The sequence below is a fragment of the Heterodontus francisci genome, chromosome 41 (assembly GCF_036365525.1).
Source record: "Heterodontus francisci isolate sHetFra1 chromosome 41, sHetFra1.hap1, whole genome shotgun sequence".
Taxonomy (NCBI): domain Eukaryota; kingdom Metazoa; phylum Chordata; class Chondrichthyes; order Heterodontiformes; family Heterodontidae; genus Heterodontus; species Heterodontus francisci.
Window position 1 is genome coordinate 28,200,127 of NC_090411.1, and position 12,744 is coordinate 28,212,870.

Here is a 12,744-nt window from a genome sequence, read left to right on the forward strand (position 1 = left end):
CTGTTGTTTGCAAAGGAAATAGACAAATATATGTTCCAAGCCAGAAAATCCTTTCTCAGACCACTTTCTTCCCCACTACACCCCCGCTACGGTTTTCTCTCCTTTTCTCTTGAAGATGGAAAGTCAGACCGGAGTATGGTCTAATAGCCAGTGATCCTACTGCCCTTCACCCAAGTAGCCACTCTTCACATTCATGCCCAGACACCGTCTCATTAGGATATTTTACAGAAAATTCACAATACAAAGTTTGACTGGCATAATAGCTTAAACTGTTCTCAAACAACAAAATAACGATGCCTCAAATCTTAGTCGATTTCAGACCATTTTCAGAGACAAAAGCAGAAAATGCTAGAAATAAGCAGCAGGTCAGATAGCATCTGTGGAAAGAAAAACACAGTTAATGTTTCAGGTTGATGGCCTTTCATCAGAACTGGCAAAGGTTAGAAATGTAATAGATTTCGAGCAAGTGAAAAGGGGAAACAGGAAGAAGAACAAAATAGAAGATCTGTGATAGGGTGGAGGGCAGGAGACATTAAAATGACAAAAGGTTGCATGATACAAAGCCAAGTAATTAAACAAAAGATGAGGCTTAGATGGCAAGATAGCAGACTCTTTTCAGAGTCCTTGAAGATCGTAACATGAACACACTTCTGCCCAAGGTGCTCTATCTCACTGCTGTGGCGGGGACTACCAACTAGTTTAAACAGGGAGATTCTAGAACATTGGTTCTCTAACTGGGATTTGTGGACCCTGGGGGTCCATAGAGACATTCCAGGGGATCCACGAAATTAAGCGGTGACTGGAAACTGACTTGGTGCAAGCCAGAAGGCGGTAGCAGAGTGCAGCCACATGTAGAGAACAGAGTGGACTGGCTGTCTCACGTAGCAGGGGAGCGTGCATGGAGGAGAGTTAAGACTGGCATGAAGATCACCAGTTAGACCCGCAGTTACCAAGGCTGGTGGTGGACACCAGGTGAGTTCAACCTTGTTCAAGAGCGGGGAGGTTTCAATTATTTAAGTACGACATACTGTGCAGCATCTCACTGATATCTGCAAATACGTGTTTCCTTAAAAAGCATTATTAAAACATTATTTATACTTGCATCACTTCCATATTATGTGTATTATATAGTACTATAATTTAAACGGGGTGGGGGGGTGGGGGTCCGTGACTGCTGAAAAGGGGTCCTTCGACCAAAAGATTTTGAGAACCACTACCTGAGATTAGGAACGGTCAAACACACTAATATTTCTCCCGACCTGTGGTTTCCACCCTTGATCAAAGCAGCATGCTCCTTTGAAGATTTTGCAAAATAGAATGATTATGGCACTCCTTTTAGAATTGTACCCTTTATTTTATATTGTCTCTCCTCACCCTTCCTACCAAAATGTAAAACTTCACGCTTCTCTGCATTAAATTCCATTCTGCCACGTGTCTGCTCATTCCATCAGACTATGTCCTCTTGAAATCACTATCCTCCTCACAGTTCACAATACTGCCAAGTTCCGTGTCATCTGCAAATTTTGCAATTGTGCCTTGCACACCCAAGTCTAAGTCATTAATATATATCAAGAAAAGCACTGGATCTAGTACCGACCCCTGGGGAACACTGCTGGCTAAGAATTATGACCATACCTATGATGTTTTTGAACATTTACCTCAAATATTTGCCTTGTGCTTAGTGTCAATGATTACTCCTGTCTGCAAGCTCTCCCTCCCTATGAATTGTAGAATGCCTTTACACACAAGGCTAGATGGTGAGCCCAAGGGCCCAACATTGGACAAGCCCAATGCTTGTCACTAGATTCAGATATCGTGTGATTTCCCTTACTTCGGAAAACAGTAGAATAAATACTACCAGACAATGGCTTAGGCTATAAACTAACAATGTTTTTAATGCTAATAAATCTAAGTAACAACATAAAAACTAAGCAGCAGATATAAATAAATATTTTAATTCGTTCATGGGATGTGAGTGTCGCTGGTTAGGACAGCATTTATTGCCCATCCCTTGAGAAGGTGGTGCTGAGCTGCTTTCTTGAACCGTTGCAGTCCTTGGGGTATAGGTACACCAACAGTGCTGTTAGGAAGGGAGTTCCAGAATTTTGAACTAGTGACAGTGAAGGAACGGCGATATATTTCCAAGTCAAGATGGTGTTTGCTCGGAGGGGAACTTGCTGGTGGTGGTGTTCCCATGCATCAACTGCCCTTGTCCTTCTAGGTGATAGAGGTTGCGGGTTTGGAAGATGCTGTCAAAGGAGCCTTGGTGAGTTTCTGCAGTGCATCTTGTAGATGATACACGCTGCTGCCACTGTGCGTTGGTGGTGAAGGCATTGATTGTTGAAAGTGGTGGATGGGGTGCCAATCAAGACGGCTGCTTTGTCCTGGATGGTGTTGAGCTCCTTGAGTGTTGTCGGAGCTGCACTCATCCAGGCAAGTGGAGAATATTCCATCATACTCCTGATTTGTGCCTTGTAGATGGTGAACAGGTATTAGGGAGTCTGGATGTGAGTTACTCAGTGCAGAATTCCCAGCCTCTGACCTGTTCTTGTAGCCACAGTATTTATGTGGCTGATCCAGTTCAGTTTCTGGTCAATGGTAACCCCCAGGATGTTGATAGTGGGGGATTCAGCAATGGCAATGCCATTGAACAACAAGGGAGATGATTAGATTCTCTCTTGTTTGAGATGGTCATTGCCTGGCACTTGTGTGGTGCGAATGTAACTTGCCACTTATCAGCCCAAGCCTGGATGTTGTTCAGGTCTCTGGACAGATGAACTGATAGCGCAAATATCTGAGGAGTTGCTATTGGTACTGAACATTGTGCAATCATTAGCAAACATCCCCATTTCTGACCTTATGATGGAAGGAAGGTCATTGATGAAGCAGCTGAGGATGGTTGGGCCTAGAACACTACCCTGAGGAACTCCTGCAGTGATGTCCTGGGACTCAGATGACTGACGTCCAACAACCACAATCATCTTCCTTTGTGCTAGTTACAACTCCAACCAGCGGAGAGTTTTCTCCCATATTCCCATTGACTCCAGTTTTGCGAGGGCTCCTTGATGCCATATTCGGTCTAACGGTGCCTTGATGTCAAGAACAGTCAATCTCATCTCATCTCTGGAGTTCAGCTCTTTTGTCCATGTTTGGACCAAGGTTGTAATGAGGTCAGGAACTGAGTGGCCCTGGCAGAACCCAAACTCAGTGTCAGTGAGCAGGTTATTGCTCAGCAAGTGCAGCTTGATAGCACTGTCGACGACCCCTTCCACCACTTTGCTGATGATCGAGAGTAGACATTTGGGAAAATGTGGCAAATCAAAGAGTAGAGACAAGGCTAGAGAGAAAGGTATTAATATGGGAAATGATAAACAGACCGTGACAGGAAGGGATAGACAGTACAAACCTAAGAGTAAATCTGCAGTCAAGGATAGACGTTATAAAAATAATAAAAGGACAAAACTAAAGCCTCTGTATCCAAATGCACTTAGCATTCGAAACAAAACAGATGAACTGATAATGCAAATAGAAATAAATAATTCTGATCTGATAGCCATGACAGAGACATGGCTGCAGGATGACATAGATTGGTAGCTGAATATTGAAGGGTACATGACATTTAGGAAGGACAGAAAGCTAGGAAAAGGTGAAAGGGTGGCTATGTTAATTAATGATTAGCACATTAGAGAAGGATGACCTAAGTTCAGGAAACCAGGATGTAGAAGTGGTTTGGGTAGAGATGAGAAACGATAAAGGCAAGAAGTCACTCGTGGGAGTGGTGTATAGGCCCCTAACAGCAACCACATGGTAGGACAGAGTATAAAGGAAGAAATAATGGGAGTTTGCCAGAAAGGTACAGCAATAATCATGGGGGATTTTTATCTACATATAGACTGGAAAAATCAGATGGTCAAAGGTAGCCTAGATGAGGAGTTCATAGAATGTTTTCGGGATAGTTTCTTTGAACAGCATGTTCTAGAGCCAACCAGAGAGCAGACTACACTAGACCTGGTATTGTGCAAAGTTATAGGATTAATTGATGGCGTTACAGTGAAGGTGCCCCTTGATAGGAGCGATCATAATCTGATTGAATTTTACATTAAGTTTGAGGGAGAAAAGAGTGCGTCCAAGACTAGTATTTGAAACTTAAATAAGGGCGATTATGAGGGCATGAAAGCAGAGCTAGCTAAAGTGTCAGGTAAATTAAGTTAAGGGATAGGTCAATAGAGATGCAGTGGCAGACATTTAAGGGGATATTTCAGAATACATAGAATAGATACATTCCAACGAGAAAGAAAAATTCCAAGAGGAGGTCCATGGTTAACTAAAAAATTTAAAGATAGTATCAAACTTAAAGGAAAAGCATATAATCACGCAAAGATGGGTGGCAGGTCAGAAGATTGGACAGAATATATAGAACAGCAAAGAATGACTAAAAGATTGATAAGGAGGGAGAAATTAGAGTACGAAAGCTAGCTAGAAATATAAAAACAGGTGGTAAGAGTTTCGATAGATATTTAAAAAAGAAAAGAGTTAACAAAGTGTGCCTTGGTCCTATAGTAAGTGAGTCTGGGGAATTAATAAGGGAAAATAAGGAGATGGCAGATGAATTGAACAGGTATTTTGCATCAGTCTTCACGATAGATAATACAGGGTAACATCCCAGAAATAGCTGTAAATCAGGAAATGGAAGGGAGGGATGGAACTCAAGAAAATTACAATCACCAGGGAAGTAGTCCTGAGCAAATTGTTGGAGCTGCAGTGACAAATCCCCGGGTCCTGATGGACTTCATCCTAGGGTCCTAAAAGAAGTGATTAGTGAGATAGTTGATGTGTTGGTCTTAATTTTCCAAAATTCCCTAGATTTGGGGAAAGTTCCATTAGATTGGAAAATAGTCAATGTAACTCCTTTATTCAAAAAGAGAGGGAGACAGAAAGCAGGAAACTACAGGCCAGTTACCTTTAGGAAAATGTTAGAAGCTATTATTAAAGACTTTATAGCAGGTACTTAGAAAAATTCAAAGTAATCAGGCAGTCAGCATGGTTTAATGAAAGGGAAATCATGTTTAACCAATTTATTGGAGTTCTTTGAAGAAGTAACATGTGCTGTAGATAAACCAGAACCAGTGAATGTACTGTACTTAGATTTCTAGAAGGCATTTGATAAGGTGCCACATCAAAGGTTATTGTGGAAAATAAAAGCTCATGGTGTAGGGGGTAACATATCGGCACGGACAGAAGATACAGAAACAGACAGTAGGCATAAATGGGTCATTTTCTGCTTGGCAAGATGTAACGAGTGGTGTGCCACAGCAATCAGTGCTGGGGCCTCAACTTTCTACAATTTATATAAATGACTTGGATGAAGGGACCGAAGGTGTGGTTGCTATATTTGCTGATGACACAAAGATAGGTAGGAAAGTAACTTGTGAAGAGGACATAAGGAGGCTACAAAGGGAAATAGATAGGTTAAGTGAGTGGACAAAGATCTGGCAAATGGAGTATAATGTGGGAAAATGTGAAATTGTCCATTTTGGCAGGAAGAATAAAAAAGGATATTATCTAAATGGTGAAAGATTGTAGAGCTCTGAGATGCAGAGGGATCTAGGTGTCCTAGTACATGAATTGCAAAAGGTTAGTATGCAGGTTCAGCAAGTAATTAGGAAAGCTAATAGAATGTTATTGTTTATTGTGAGGAAAATTGAACATGAAAGTAGGGAGGTTATGCTTCAATTATACAGGGCATTGGTGAGACCACATCTGGACTACTGTGTACAGTATTGGTCTCCTTATTTAAAGAAGGATGTAAATGCATTGGAAGTAGTTCAGAGAAGGTTGACTAGACTAATACCTGGAATGGGCAGGTGTATTATGAGGAAAGGTTGGACAGGCTAGGCTTGTATCTGCTGGAGTAAGAGGCGACTTGATTGAAACATATAATATTCTGAGGGGTCTTGACAGATTGGATGTTGAAAGGATGTTTCCACTTGTGGAAGAATCTAGAACTAGGGGTCACTGTTGAAAAATAAGGGGTCGCCCATTTAAGACAGAGATGACATTATTTCTCTCAGGGGGTTGTGATGCTTTTGAACTCTCTTCCTCAAAAAGCAGTGGAAACAGAATCTTTAAATATTTTTAAGGCAGAGGCAGATAGATTCTTGATAAGGAAGGGAGTGAAAGGTTATCAGGGATAGGCGGGAAAGTGGAGTCGAGGTTACAATCAGATCAGCCATGATCTTATTGAATGGTGGAGCAGGCTTGAGGGGCCAAGTGGCCTACTCCTGCTCTTAACTCATATGTTTGTGTTGTCATGAACATGCTTCCATTGTTAATATTTTTTGAGGACTTGTGTGTAAAAGACTGTGAAGAATACTTGAGGAAATCTTTTTAAAGGGCCACTGGAAGGACATGAGGGACTTTGTTTAAAAACAAACACTTAAGGGAAGTCACATGTCTTAAGCTAAGTAAATGCAAGGAGCCTTGCTGGCTATGGGAGTTGTTTACAGAGAAGTGACATGTTTACATTTATGGTGGTCAGGAGTTGGTTTCATTTTTGGATATTGTTTGGAGTTCAGTTGAGATGTAAGCCTGCTAAGAGAGAGAGAGAGGCAACCAGCTCATCCTGTTCCAGCTCTCTGAGGAACCCTGAGAATCCAGCGTGAGAACTGGAGAAACTGATGTAGCATTTCTCCTGAGAAGCTTCTGCAAGACTTTTTCTTGACATCTCCTGAACGAACTGCTTCTGAAAGATCCCTGTGACTAGTGACACCCGTCTACGTATATCAGGGCGCCAGACCGAACATCATATGTAACATTTCATAACTTATCCTTTTTTCTTCAAGAATTAACAAGTATTTGGCCAAAGTATTTCTGTTTTTGTAAAACTGATCTCTGCAGAGAAAGCTTCTTTATTTTTTCTTTAACTGGTGTGTGTGTGTGTGTGTGTGTGTGTGTGTGTGTGTGTGTGTGTGTGTGTGTGTGTGTGTGTGTGTTGGGTTAATTTAGAAGTGAATATATTTATATTTTCCCATTTCAACTGTGTGTTAATAAGCTTTGCATCTTCATTGAATGAGTCTTGTTTTATAATAAATTAATAATTTTGTTGTTTATTAAAGAAACCCGGCTGGTGGATTTTTATTCTGAAACTATATAATTGGCCATCTCGGTAACTGGGTAAAACATTTAAAAATATGTTGTGGCACGTGGAGAAGTGGAACTCGAGAAAAAGAGTGCACTCCTCCATCCTCAATCGTTCGTCTGTAGACTGATAGGTCGGTAATTGGTCGGGTTGGATTTGTCCTGCTTTTTGTGGACAGCAATATGCAGAGATTAACTATTTCTGGACAAAATATAGAAAATAGCAAATAGTCACATCCCCTAAACTATAACTCATTGTAAAACTGGACCTGAAACAGGGTTCCTGACCATAATCTTACTTGGGTTTGCTGCTAACCTTCCATGGCGCCCCTTGCCTCTATATTACTGATGACTTCATAAGGACTGAACAACTGGCCTTGTACTCCCCAAGGTCTCCTTTCAAAATCCTTTCAGCTTTGTCTGGAACACAGGAAATCAAAAATGCATCTCTCAAACTCAAATACAGTTGTCAAACATATACTTTAAAAATTACAAAAGAGACTTGTATTTGAATTGAATGCTTTAGCCTTTCTTCGTGGGAGCAAATTGACTTTTTGAAACTTTTTGGATTAAGTGAGATTTTCCAAACCTAACAATAATAGTAGCAATAAACATTTGTATATGAAGGCCTCCCTGAACTATACAATCAGAGACTTCAATACATATATTGGCCAGACTTGGCCATTTCTTATACTAAATCTGGCTTTAATCCCATGCATAATATATTAAAAAGAAAACAATTAATATATTTCACCATAGACAAAAATGAAGCATGAAAAAGGCTTCATTTTTGTCACAATAACATTAATTATTCCTATCTGTCACTTGAGTGAATGGGATGCAGAAAACTGTCCCAGTGTTGCCTGGAGAGTTGTTTGCTTGGCCAGACCTGAAACAAAGTCTATTCAAATTTTCTCCTGGCTTGTTTAACACTCACTCGCTTAATGATTGTGGCAATAACATACAAGTTCCCTCTATGTTGTGACAGTGGCAAACTGGCATACATCATTATTTCAACAACCAACAGTACTAGTCAAACAAAATGGTTGACTTTATTCTGATTACAAGCGGCCCTATTAACAGAGGTGGACTACCTACCCTTGTGCCTAACAGTGTTTGTGTTTTTGTCTCCCTTCCAATGCACAAAGCCAACAGAGTTCTTTTCAAAGTGGACCTAGCCATGAAATTAATATGAAAAAGTTAATGGTTTGAAGCAATATAGACTCTGCTTCCATCATAGCATTTTGTTACAAGTGGTTTTACTGAAATGCAGATTCTATCACGAGGTTGTAACACTCCTGTAAGGCAGTGAGCTCAAATTCCAAACTGATGGTCATATGTAGACGATGCCTCAAACTTCATTTCCTCTCCCCAGGGAAAAAATGTGTATTAAATTGCGTAAAGGATCGCCCAACTTAAAGAATGTTTAGGTTAGAAAGCCGTCTACGAGAGTTAACATGACGGGCCAGAATAACAACCACATCAACTTGCATTTATAAAACAGTTTTAACATGGAAAAACAAACTGATGTGCTTCGCCAAGGTAGAATTTTTAAAATGGAAGTTGAGTCAAAGAAAGATATTAGGAGTGACCAAAAGCTTACTCAAAAAGGTGGGTTTTAATAAGGGTTTTGAAAGAGGGGGGTAGAGAGGTGTATGGGTTAAGGGAGGCAATTTCCAGAGAACTTTTTTTTATTAGTTTTATTAGTTCATGGGATGTGGGCATTGCTGGCAAGGCCAGCATTTATTGTCCATCCTAATTGCGCCTTGAGAAGTTGGTGGTGAACCACCTTCTCAAACCACTCGAGTCCATGTGGTGTAGGTACACCCACCCTGCTGTTAGGGAGGGAGTTTCAGGATTTTGGCCCAAGAACAGTGAAGGACAATGTGTGACTTGGAGGGAAACCTGCATGTGGTCCTGTTATATTTAAGAAAGTCCTTTGGTGAAGGATAGAACTGGAGCCAATCTTTACTCAGTGTAACATTTATTTATTGAGTGACACATTACAAGCATACACCTCAGTTTCAGTGTCTCTTTATATCTGCTCAAGTGAAACCCCAATGCTCTCCACCTTCTAGGTGGTAGAGGCTGCTGGTTTGCAAGGAATTAGCATATTTCCAATGCTCCTGTGCAATGTGGCTACATAGGCAATAAACGTTGTGTTATTATATGCACTGGCTGGAATTAGGCCTTCATATATATATAAGTCATCTTTCAGTTTTACAAATGCCTTTACATAATTTTTTAAATGATTAGCGTTAAATCCATCCTCCCTCATCAAGATTCACAATGAAAGACTGCAGATGGTGTGTCCACGGGGAATGTCTGACTTAAATAAATGTTCTTTGTTATTTCAGTGCATATCTATCAGCACAAAATACAGTCCATTGTTTGTTTCCATGGAGCCCTCCATATTGCTATTCTATGTGAATTTCTCTTGGCAATGATTCTCTCAAAATGATTGATTGTCAGAAATTATAAACATCACCGAGATGATGCTCATTCTCTTGACTATTATGCTAGGATTCTGGAAACGTCCTGACCATAATATACTTTTCCACATGATTTAACAAAAGGTTTTCTGTAATCTGTGTTTTCTGAAGTCAATCTTCAAAGTGCCTGTTTTTAAAACTTGGACTGTGGCATGCTCAATGATTTGTGGATGCCAGCTGGGAGATAATTATAGAAATAAAGCCTTAAAGTAATAAAGGTGTGAAAAGGAGTTTTGGGAGAGGTTAGGACAAGGTAGCGGCAGATGCAGGAAATGTTGCAGAAGTGGAAGAAAGTGATGAGGGTTGTGAGAAAGGACACTTAGCTCAGATCACTTCCATACTTCTGGACAAAACAAGATTATTCTGAGTCGACCGGTTGGACACTCAACAAAGTTTCAATCGAGTTGCAGTCTCTCTCTCTCACAACATCTAAAATCTTAGGATTTACCCTTGGCATCCCTGCTCATTACAAGCTCGTTTTTAAAAAATTTATAATAATCAGGAAGATGCAGGATTGTGGTCTTTCCCCTACTGCAAAACTGGGTACAGCCAGTGCACTTTTTACATTCCCTATTACCTATCCAGTTCTGCACTGAGGAAACTGCTTTTTCCCCTTTTGCACACACTTTTTTTCTAAAATATAACCATTGATAACTAGGCTAACTGGGTCCTCTTAGCACTGATGCCATTTCTGCTCTATTGCTGATTTCAGTCCAAGTCAGTTGTCACAAGTCATTGAGTGAAGGGAACAATAAACAGAAAAAAAGCCTGCATTCCAACCCTTCCCTGCAAGAGATTCAGAGCAGTACTGTCAGAGGCTTAGAGTTAAGAGCATCACCTACCCTGTCAGCCTCAGAGGTATCCAGCCTAGCGAGATCAAAAGGGAGAAACAAAAGTATAAGAAATATTAGTTAAACTGCCCATGGACAATTGATGACTATCCGTATTTCATATAAAGATGGTGACAGGCTTGGAAGAGACTTTAGGAAGTCACTTCACAACAGCACCTACTGGCCACAGCCTGCAACTACGGCATTACAGGAAACTGTTTACGTACAGGATTTCCATTCAAAATATTTATATATGCAGTTTTAAATTCACAGCCAAATATTATGACAATAGGTTAAACAGGATGTGTACACATAGACAAGAAATGTAATTGTATATATCACTTATATTTATATAACATCTTTAACATAATAAACTGTCCCAAGTTGCTTCACATGAGCATTATACAAATTTGGCCCCGAGCCACATAAGGAGATATAAGAGCAAAAGCAAAATGCTGCAGGTGCTGGTAACCTGAAATAAAAACAGAAAATGCTGAAAATACTCAGCAAGTGAGACAGCATCTGTGGAGAAAGAAACAGAGTTAATGTTTCAGTTCATTGACCTTCCACCAGAACTGGAAAAAGTTAAGACAGGCTAATAGGTTTTAAGCAAGTACAGAGGCAGGGAATGTGGGAAGCCAAGGAATGAACAAAAGGAAACAACCTCTTTCCTCGAACTCCTGCACTGTTCTAATGAAGCTCAATGGAAACTTGGGGAACAGCAGCTCATCTTTCTATCAGCAACCTTACAGCCTTCCAGACTCAACACTGAGTTCAACAGTTTCAGATCATAACTTCTGCCCTCAGTTATTCAGACAGCAGCTGTTGTTAATGATCCTGCTTTTCCCTGTTACACCTTGTCATGAAGACCCCCACCTGCCAAGAATGAGGCATATTAACTTTGTCACATGAACATTAATTTTAAACTGTTGCTGGAGTGAAGAGATGACTTGTTTGAAGAGATCAACAATGGCTGGAAAGCATTTGGATACTAAGAGACAGTGTTTGAAAAGACAATGGGAACTGATTCAATTAACAGAGATTGGTATGTGCAATGGTGATCCACATCCTGTTGGTTTAAGAGACAGCACTACACCCCCCCACCCTCCTCCCCAACCCCAGCCCCAACCGAGAACTCTGGAATCCACAAATGCAGGAGTTTGTTAAAAAAGCAAGTCACATGACTAACCTGCTGGTCCAAGTCTGGTTTTGAACTGCTCACAGGACAGCTTGGGTCAGACTGCATATTGCAACTGAATTTGGAAGAGAGCCTCTCTCTCGCTTTCCCTAATCTCCAGATCTACTGAAGTCACTTAAACCTCAAGAGAGAAAAGACTCCTACATCGAAACAAGTTTTAAAGCGTGCACTGGGCCCCAACAAAACGGCACGGCTTACCAGCAATCAAAAACTCTACATCGAACTCAAAAGACTGTAAATAATTCCCAGATATTGCCTCAAACTTTTCCCCTTTGTTCTTTCTACTTTTTCTATCTCTATCTGCGTGTGTGTTTATCACGTATGCATGCTAGCGTGGTCGCCTCGCATATTGTAGTCGTCAACCGAGTTAGAGTTTAAGATTAATAAACTTCCACCGTTCTTGTTTAAATGTAAGAAAACCCTGTCTGATTGATTTCTTTGCCTTACAACTGGAAAGCAGTGAACAAGGATTCACTCAGGGGGAGCTAAAAACACGGTGTTTTTAAAATTAAACCTTGTTACGGTTAAACCAGGCAAAGGCTGAGAGAGAATCCCTAGAGCCCTTTCTCACCTGGTCGTAACATCCTTCCCTAAACTTATCTTTTGTTTCTCTACTTGTACCATTATCATTCCTTTTGCCTTGCACCATTGTCCTTTTTGCCATTTAATCTCCCCTTCTCTCCACCCTATCACGGACCTTTATTCTTTTCTCTCCGCCCCACTTTCCCTGCCTAAGTACTTGCTTAAAACCTGTTAACATTCCTAACTTTTTCCAATTCTGTTGAATGGTCATCGACCTGAAACGTTCACTGTTTCTCTCTCCAGATGCTGCCTGACCTGCTGAGTATTTCCCGCGTTTGCTGCTTTTTTTAATTCAAGGAGATTCAAGGTGACCAAAAACTTGGTCAAAGGTGTTTTAAGGCACATCTTAAAGAAGGAGAGGCAGAGAAGCGGAGAAGTTTAGGGAGGAAACTTCAGAGCTTATGGGTCCTCGGTGGCTGAAGGCACAGCCACCAACAGTGGAATGATAAAAATCAGGGATGCTCAAGAGGCCAGAATTAGAGGATTGCAGATATCTCAGAGGGTT